Raw genomic sequence first — 10674 nt, forward strand, 5'->3', positions numbered from 1 at the left:
GCTCGCGCGGGCCCTACACTGTATTAGGCAGGTGTTCAAGTTTCTTTGCCACTTCAATGTAGTTCACTTGTTTAATAAATGAATAAAAGATTTACTTAACTTTGACACAGTTCTTTTCCACAATACTACTGGGTAATTTACAATTGTCACAGACTAACAAAATGTCACTTGGTGCACTAATTAACAAACTGAACTCCTGAGGTTCAATGTTCAACACCGATAAAAGTATATGTCCCTCTGAATCTTTAACTACTCGTTGGTCCTAGGCTACGATGATGGCTGCTGTAGCCGACGTCTCGGACTGAGCTGACTCTTGTTAGCTCGACACTACATTGACCTCAACCACCTTTGGTTCCATCAGGAAGCATTGTGCACAGCGACCGCAGATGTAAGGAAGGAGAGGCACACAGCAGTCAATTACACTCCCATTAGTTTTTATTATTCTTGAAAAATCTAGATTTTTGGTTATAAATAGCTATCTTCGGTGCATTTTCGTTATAATTCAACAGACTCACGACAGTTCACGTCACCACATGTTCTTACAGATGTACAGGCGGATGGACACTCAAATGTCGTGCTATGCCATTCGTATGAAGTGTCGATCTTCGCGGGGAGGGGTGGTGTGGGTGGTGCGAACTGAACCATTCTGCACACACTCGTTGTACTGCCGACACACTTCGTCCTACACGAGCAGCAACTATCCGGAAGGATGCACTACATTCTCTCATGCCGACAATGCGTCGTCTTGAAAACTCAAGAATTCGACGGTAAGGATTACGAATACGTCTGCGAGACATCCCGCACGTCTTTTTGAGGTACACTTATCCATTATCTTCGGTTTATAGCGACAACGAGAACCGCAGGCACATTTTGCGGTTAGGGGTGCTGTGCCACGACGTTGATGGTGACCTTGAACGCGCTGGCAGTCATGGTTCAAATGCTAATCACTTCTGCAAAACATACTAATGTACAAGTCCTGTGAATATGACCGTCCTATATCTCTTTCAAGGTGTTCTTTTTTTCCTAAACATTAGTTTACGTACACTGGAATTAATCATTATTACGAAAGATATGACTAACCATATATGGATATACTGCTCTGATAAATTCGCGTATCGAACAAGGGAAAAAGACAGTCTATAAGCCTTTTTACGTCATGACGATGCTGGGCCACGGCTTCGTTTAACCTAGCGAAGGATTCCGTGACCGACTTACCAGGAAAACTCTGCGGACAGATGTCGCAACAAACCTCAGATACACGGGAAATTATGTTTTCTTTTGCAGCGAGCCAAATCAAACTATGCAGACATTGTGGATGTCATAGTCCGGTTCTCCTGAAAGGCGAAGTTTCCACACTGTGATGGTATAGCAACGGCTGTGATACCGCTAACACAGTGGTAGTGATGTCATGATTGCCCGACGATCACACCTCAGGCTTCCACTCCATTGTGACTTAAACGAGGGGAAGCGTTGTCATTTCAGAAATACAGCCCGTTTTAGTCCAGAAGTATCGGCCACTGCCTGGAGCCAGCTATGAGGGAACGTCTACACCTATCATCAGCCTGAAATTGGCCAACAAGCTGCCTTGCCGCGATGGGAGTCGACCAACCACGTCCATTCAAAATGGTACTGACTTGGTGCTTACAGATGGAAGGCCACCTGCCAACTGACTTCCATCCACTGCAGGCTGCCTACTTGTGATTCGTGGCTCACGCCGCGCCACCCAACTGCTAAGCCCCCTTCACACTATGGTTACCTGAAGATTGGGAGGTTCACACAACTGATAATACTTCCAATACAATGCGTACTGAGGTAAGAGGAAACGTCATCCAAAAACTGATCTTCGGCAATGCACGATGGAAATCAGTCGGGCGTGGTTCCAATTTTCTGAGTTGTTGCCAATGATGTACGGTCGCAGGGTTCATCTGCCACGAAGGACAAACCAAGGAAATACAAGTTCAATGGACGTAATATGGTACCATAAAGCACAAGGAAACGTAATATTGTAGAAAGGGTTCAGCCTATAAGTAAGTAATTAAGAGGAATGAGTGAGACAGCCATAGGGGCTACCACTAATTTACACGATCGTCACGTACACATTTGTTCTTTGGGTTACCCTTACATACTTAGACAATGTGATCGCCTGCATAATTTACCACTACTTTGGTAATCAAATAATCAATTAAACTGCAATTTTTTTCCAAGAAATATTACTTGAGGAACTAATAGTCTAAGGGAATCTTAGAAGTTTGTGATGCCACAAAATTTCGTTCAAACACTGTGGAAAATTGAAGCATGCGTTTCATGGCCATAATAGGAGAAACGATGGATACAAGGATGTTTTGACTAAGGTTTTGATTTTCATTTTACATTAATGTCGCTATCATTACCTAGTCGCACAGCACATAATGTAAAGTAACATACACGACTCGAACAACATGCGCTGTTTCCAATTAGAAACTTATTAATCATTTTCGTGTGTATAAATGCGTGTAACAAGTCAAAAGTCCTTAGAATTTTGTTGTTGCAGCTGTTGGAATTCACTTATTATTTCAATCTTGTAAAAATTAAAATTTGTCCTTTCAACAAATCTATCATAGATGTCCCACGTTTTCAACATGACACTGTATAATTATTCGTAACATCCCATTCTTGTGAGTTGTGTCGCTAAGGAAAGTAACACAAGTTCTGTGATTACTGTTGAATTACATAAGGCATAGGAATCAATAGAAATGTCCGTAATTCATTTTCTAAATTTTCGTCAACGACCTGGGTCTCTTCAACTGGAGACTCGAGAACATTTTGGTAGTAAATTTTTTTTTTTGTATTTTCTGCAATTTAACACTTTCACACCCTTCAGTTTTTACTTTTTTGTCTCACCTTAGAAGAATAATTTTGTATCATTCTGCACATATTCAACCACCACTGTGACACACTCCAGTCATAAAGTACATTATTGTATAGGTCACTCATATTAATTAATTTTTATTAATTACTTCGTAATATAAGTAGGTATTTTTTGAACCAAGACTCAGATGACCACAGTCTCAAGATGCTGAATGAAGTAAAATACTTGCAAGAAGGGCTTTCATACATAAAGAGAATAATGAACTATCTTTCTCAGGACACCCTTACTTCACAACTAGCAAGTCATGCTACAAGACTGACGGAGCAAGTGACAAGGCTGTCACCTTGATCCAACATTACGAATGAGAAAAATCGCATAATGTTAGCATCGCCCAAGTCGTATGCGATATGTGTAAGGCCTATCAGAATTCGTTAGACCATGAACGTAAGAGCACAGCCCTGCGAACGTATCTGTCCTCAGAATGTGGGAGTGTCCACAGTATACCTATCATGAAGATATAGAAGAAAGGACAAAAGATTGCACCAAGAAGTAATAAACATCGTGGTCCATGTTCACACTAACCTGGGTAAGAGGGCCCAAATAATGGGACGATAGAAATTCGCAAGACATCACAGGACGACCCCTGGTCTGAAGTACACCGACCAGACATTATGCGTTAAACACCTCACTACGCAATCGGTGAAGACAGAATTGCCACTTCTTGTACCACATTATACGCACCATGTCAGCCACCGGCTAGATTCTGTGTTGTTTTCGTCACTGAAGAAGTGCACATTTGTCTGCCGTTGTGAGCAACGGCCATCCACGAGGCACCCGACTCCAAATGTCCACTGCGTGCAGTTCCCTTTGCCTTGTTCTCAGGGAAACTGGTTGAGATGAACCTGCATTCACAGACAGCAGGAATTCCTGTCGGATAGGAAACCGATTGCATTTCTCAAGCGTGACACAAGTCAGCAGTTCCTATCGGTTAGATTCTTTTTACGGCCATGGATCTTATGTCGTTTATACAGCTTACAACGGTACACTATTCCTTGTAGGCATTTGGGACAGTACCAGAAAATTAGACAACGCCATTCACATTCTGCCGGAGGCATATCCGCAACTGAGCATTCTAGTAGAGATTGGAAATATCCTCTCAGTTGCAAGATTTTTTTCAATTATTTTTCGAAGCTTAGACCACGACCGGCTTTGGGTTATTCAAGTCCATCATCAAATGTGTAATAATGTCCTACGACCCCTAGCACCGCAATGGAGAATAGGGGTACCACCAGCGAGTACAGAGCACTTCATTCATATTGTTTTCGTAGGCAATTCCAAACTCAATAACTCCTTCTGCCATTCCATCACGTCTCCCTGCCAATCCATCTTTCTTGTGGTGCTTTGATGCTGCAACTGGCACATACACACTGCTGCACTGCCATGACTGAAGTCAGTGGTGGAGGGTCAATGACCAACTATTACCACCTACAATATTCCTTGTAGGCACTGAAGCGGCCTGTGCGCTATGTCAAGGGTGCCACCAATATTTTGTTCATCGACCATTCGTGCAAATTCTCGCACCTTTAATACTGTTACGAATACTATATGAAGGAAAGTTGTACCATTCTGGTATTATGTGACAGTTTTCAGGATACACTGTGAAAATTTCACCATGCGTCATACAAAGAAACCTCTGGTTATATTTGATCAACTTAAGGGGCTGTCAACACATTGTCAGATATTAACACTATTCCTCAGAGTGCACGTAGGGGCTTCCCATACCTACGGAGTACTACGGTACTACATTAATTAAGTGCGGAGAATAAATGATTCCTTTCCTAGAAAAATTACACTGTGACTGGATAACACAGATGCCACCGCTAGCTAAGTTCCTACTCTTCATACACTCCGTCGCTACTGACTCTGGTTGCGACGGCTGAGATTTGTTCCATCAGTTATGCAGGTTGTAACTACCACTTCCCAGTGTGGGAACTGGATTTAGACACGACATCTGGTAACGAGAAAATTCATTGCTTATGTACGTTGCGGAACCTCAAAGGGAATGCTAATGAAATACAAGTTATTTCTCAGCCTTATATGGATGAGATTTTCGTGACACTTGAAGAGAGGCTATTTTAAGTTTGCTAGTTAAACTTAAGAATAACTGTATATATTCAACTAGAAGTAAAAAACCACAGTCCAGACCCTCTAGTAGGAAAACCTTCTACTAGATAGTCTACCAGGGTCTTGAAACTGGAATCCAGATAGGTGTTCATGTGCTTTCAGTGAGGGTAATAACCCGAAATTTTTGGAGGTCACAGGCTTCCCTATGCAACCATCATTTCAGTTTCTTTGTGCTTGAAAACTACCTGCACATATGACTATGGATACGTGGGTGAGAGATTTTTTTTTTAGATTACAATGCGTGACCGCATCGAACTGCGCAGGCAGAGGGGCTCTTTGTACGAGAAAATATTCGGGGTACGAGGTGGGCTGCCCATTCCCCTAACGTAAGAGCCATCGAGGACGTGTGGATTTCGTTAAGTAGACGTATTGCAGCACGCCCACATGACCCAGCGACCATCCATCACTTGTCAACTGCGCTGGTAGAGGAATGGAACGCCTTTCCACAAGAACTCCTCACCAACGTTCTGGCCAGCATCGGGGCACGTTCCAGAGCATGCATTACATTACCGTTCATGGTGATGGCATGCCCTGTTAAGGAACAGGTTCTCCCTTTTGTAATGTCTAGGAGACCATTATAAATCGCGGTAACATTAGTGTAATGATCGTTTTTGAATAAAAGTGTCATTTCTGTTCCTCTCATTGCATATTTCCTTTAGTAACCTACTGTGCTCTACTGTAGTACAGCGAATACTCTGTTCAAGAATCACGAGAGGAGGGTGTATACTTCGAAAAGACCGGAAGATTTCAGTTAGATTATATTATGCTCAGGCATAGAATTCCCAATCAGGTACTAGATTGTAAGGCATACCTAGGAGCAGACAGGTCCAAATTAAGTGGTGATAGGTTGAAGTTCAAGAGATTATTCAGGAAGAACCACAACCAAAGAAGTGAGATGAAGAAGTTTGAAGGAATGACGAGGCATGGTTGATGTTCTCTAAGCCTATAGATACAGTAATTACGAATAGTTCAGTAGGAAGTACAATTGAAGAGGAATGAATGCCTAAAAAGGGCAATCACAAAAGCTGGAAAGAAAAACATAGCGATAAAGAAAGAAACTGCGAAAAAACCATGGGTAGCAGAGGAAATACTTCAGTTGATCGACGAAAGGAGGAAGTACAAAAATGTTCACGGGAATGCAGGAATACAGAAATAGAAGCCGCTGAGGAATGTAATGAAGAGGGAGTTCAAGGAAGCTAAGACGAAACGGCTGCATGAATAATGTGAAGAAATCGAAAAAGGAATGGTTATTTGGAGGACTGACTCAGCATGTCGTAAAGCCGAAACAACCTTCGGTGAAATTAAAAGCAAGGACAGTAACATTAATAGTGCAAGGGGAAATCCGCTGTTAAATGCAGAGATGAGAGCAGATGGGTGGAAAAAGTACATGAAAGGTTCCAATGAAGTGAAGACTTGTCTGATGACGCGATGGAAGAAAAAGAGGAGTCGGTATAGAAGACATAGGTGATCCAGTATTAGAGTCAGAATTTAAAAGAGCTTTGAGAGACTTAAGACCACAAAAGGCAGAAGGGATAGATCACATTCCATCAGAAATCTTGCTATCATTCAAGGAAATGGCAACAAAGCGACTTTTCAAGTTGATGTGTAGAAGGTACGAGTCTGGCGAAATACCATCTGAGTTTTGGAAAAACATCATCCACACAGTTCTGAAGAGTGCAAAAGCCGACAAGTACGTTAGTACAGTCAGCTTAACACTGCACGCACCCAAGTTGCTGACAAGGATAATATACAGACGAATCGAAAATAAAACTGATGTTTTAAATAACTATCATTTTGGCTTTAGAAAGGTAAAGGCAGCCCCTCGGCAATTGGTAATGGAAGCAAGACTAAAGAAAATTCAAAACACATTCCTAGAATTTGTTGACCCGGAAAAAAGCATTACACTGTGTAAAATGGTGCAAACTCTGAAAAAAAAAACAAGGATAAGCTACATGGAAAGACGGATTATATACCATATGTACAAGAAGCAGGAGGGAACAATAAGACTGGAAGATCAAGAGCCAAGTGCTCGATATATACGTCGAAGAAGCAGTGACGGAAATGAAAAAAGATGTTCAAAATGGGATTAAAGTTGAATGTGAAATGATATCAGTCATAAGATTCGCTGATGACATTGCTATCCTTATTAAAAATGAAAATGAATTACAGGATATACTGAATGGAATGAACAATCTATTGAGTACAGAATGTTTACTGAATGAAAATCGAAGAAAGAAGTAAGCAACGAGAATTTGGAGGAATGAGAACAGCGAGAAACATCAGAATTGATGATCAAAAAGTAGACAAAATTATGGAATTCTGCTGCCTAGGCAATAAAATTACCCATCACGGATGGAGCAAGGAAACTAACACCGGGAGGAAGGGCATTCCCCGCCAAGAGAAGTCTGCTAGTGTCAAACACGTCTTAATTTGCGGAAGGAATTACTGAGATTATAAATGGTTCAAATGGCTCTGAGCACTATGGGACTTAACATCTATAATCATCAGTCCCCTATAACTTAGAAGTACTTAAACCTAACTAACCTAAGGACAACACACAACACACAGCCATCACGAGGCAGAGAAAATCCCTGACCCCGCTGGGAATCGAACCCGGGAACCCGGGCGCGGGAAGCGAGAACGCTACCGCACGACCACGAGATGCGGGCTACTGAGATTATACATTTGAAGCATAGCATGTTGTGGACTGTGGGGAAACCGCAGTAGAAGAAAATCGAAGCATTTTAGATGTAGTACTAGAGACGAATGTTGTAAATTAGGTGGAGTGGTAAGATAAGGAATAAGGTGGTTCTCCGCCGAATCAGCGAAGAAAGGAACACATGGAAAACATGGACAAGAAGAAGGGACAGGATGGTAGGTGATCCGTTAAGAAGTCTCGGAATAACTTTCATGGTACTAGAGGGGGCTTCAGAGGGTAAAAACTATAGAGGAAGACAGAGGCTGAAATACATCCAGTAAATAATTGAGGAAGTAGGTTGCAAGTGCTTCTCTGAGACGAAGAGGTTGGCACAGGACGGAATTCGTGGCGGGACGCATCAAACAAGTAAGAAAATTATGTTGTAGCACTTCTTGCTAAGAGTGATTCAATTTTAATCGAGCCATGTTACGAGTGCTCGACAGTGACAAATCAATTGACAGTTACTTTCGTCCATAAGTTTTGCTCACTAATGTATCTGGCGGATGAGAGAGACGGGCTCATTGTGGTTTTCCACAGCTGCCCTGTTTGACCATATTCGGAGATCGGTCTTACCTCTTCCGTACGATTTTTTCCTTGTTTCGGTGACAGCACTTGATGAATTCTTCTGTCGTTGGGATATTCTTTACCAGAAGAGCTGGTACATTTTTTTCTGTGGCTCCTTTCCTCAAATGTAAGATTATGTCGGTTTCTGTCGTAGTCGGATTTAAGATGTAGCATGCTATCAAAACATTATCTATTTACGACTGTATCGTTTGCCAATGACGTTGCTGATGCATTAGCTACATACTTAACAATCATATACAACTGTTCGTTCGACGAAAGATCCGTACCCAAAGACTGGTACGTTGCACAGGTCACACCAATATTCAAAAGAGGTAGTAGGAGCAATCCACTAAATTACAGGCCCATATCGTTAACGCCGATATGCATCAGGATTTTAGAACATATACTGCGTTCGAACATTATGAATTACCACGAAGGAAACGGTCTATTGACACACAGTCTACATGGGTTTAGAAAACATCGATCCTGTGAAACACAACTAGCTCTTTATTCACATGAAGTGCTGAGTGCTATTGACAAGGGATTTCAGATCGACTCTGTATTCCTGGATTTCCGGAAGGCTTTTGACCCTGTACCACACAAGCGGCTCGTAGTGAAATTGCGTGCTTATGGAATATCGTCTCAGTTATGTGACTTGATTTGTGATTTCCTGTCAGAGAGGTCACAGTTCGTGGTAATTGACGGAAAGTCATCGAGCGAAACAGAAGTGATTTCTGGCGTTCCCCAAGGTAGTGTTATAGGCCCTTTGCTGTTCCTTATGTATATAAACGATTTGGAAGACCATCTGAGCAGCCGTTTTCGGTTGTTTGCAGATGACGCTGTAGTTTATCGACTAATAAAGTCTTCCGAAGATCAAAACAAACTGCAAAACGATGTAGAAAAAAATATCTGAATGGTGCGAAAAGTGGCAGTTGACCCAAAATAACTAAGAGTGTGAGGTCATCCACATGAGTGCTAAAAGGAACTCGTTAAACTTCGGTTATACGATAAATCAGTCTAATCTAAAAGCCGTAAATTCAACTAAATACCTAGGCATTACAATTACGAACAACTTAGGCTGGACAGAACACATAGAAAATGTTGTGGGGAAGTCTAACCAAAGGCTGCGTTTTATTGACAGGACATTTAGAAAATGTAACAGACCTACTAGAGAGACTGCCTACACTACGCTTGTCCGACCTCTCTTAGAAGATTGCTGCGCAGTGTGGGATCCTTACCAGATAGGACCGTTTACGGTTAAAAAAACTAAAAGGAGTGGTTCAGAGACCGAAAGGAGGAGGAATCGTAGCCAGGCCTCAGGTTTCCACTGGGTGGGAAGCCCGTTCGAATACTGGTGGTGGATTATCTTTTCTCTGCTAGTATTTGGCCAGCAAGAGGAAGACGGGTGGTGGTGTAAAGTTGCTGATGATAAGTCTTTGCGCCAGTGTTCTGGGTTCAGTTCCAAAGCTGACCGCAGTGCCTCACAAAGTGAGGGCATGTGACACTACTTGCGGTGGGTGATACGTCTGTGCAATGAGGACGTTGAACTCGGCGGGTCCGTTGGGTGCCACTCGGAAGGAGTGGGCCACGTCCCGACACAGAGTTTCACCCTCTCCCTTCTTTCGTCGTCTACAACACGAACACGAAATTGCGCTACATACATCAATTGAAATCACCTGCACTTAACAGCCACACATACGCGTGAGTTCAAACTCCGCTACGAAAAGGTGAAAAGCCTTTCCAGTTAGTTGTCTGAAACTGCCCTTCTCGCTCTTCCATCCATTTGTTCCATACGATTTTATTTTTTTATACTCACATCTCTTCTACAGTTGGCTCTACACTCTGAAAGTTTTTCGACAGGCGCTGTTGGTATAAGCATAGTGTACTATATTCCCTTACTGTCCGAGCTACATCTTCTCAGGCTAGTAAGCACGTAGCGTTCTCTTCTGTTTGCAATTGCTCCTACCTAATTGGAGCCTCGGTGATGTAGACTTTTCAAAGTAACCGGCTTCTCCACAAATAATGTTACGCCGCCAGGACTTTTCCCACTTCAAAACGAGGGGAAGTGGACGGGGAAGGGAGGGACAGATTATAGAGAAGAACTGCATCAAACTATTCTTACGACTGAGGAATAAATCATAAACACCAGTTAATGTTCAAGCTATGCACTCGTTTTTGTTCACCATCTCGGGGTGAGGAAAAATCACTCTGGCAAATCGACAGCTGGGATTCCCATGTGAGGAGGAGACTAGTGTTTAGAGTCCTGTCGACAAACAGGTCATTAGGGACGGAGCACGCGCTCGGATTAGGGAAGTATAGAGAAGGAAGTCGGCCGTGCCCTTTCAGAGGAACCATCCCAGCCTTTGCCTTCTACATCTAC

Source organism: Schistocerca gregaria, chromosome 3, assembly GCF_023897955.1.
Source record: "Schistocerca gregaria isolate iqSchGreg1 chromosome 3, iqSchGreg1.2, whole genome shotgun sequence".
NCBI lineage: Eukaryota > Metazoa > Arthropoda > Insecta > Orthoptera > Acrididae > Schistocerca > Schistocerca gregaria.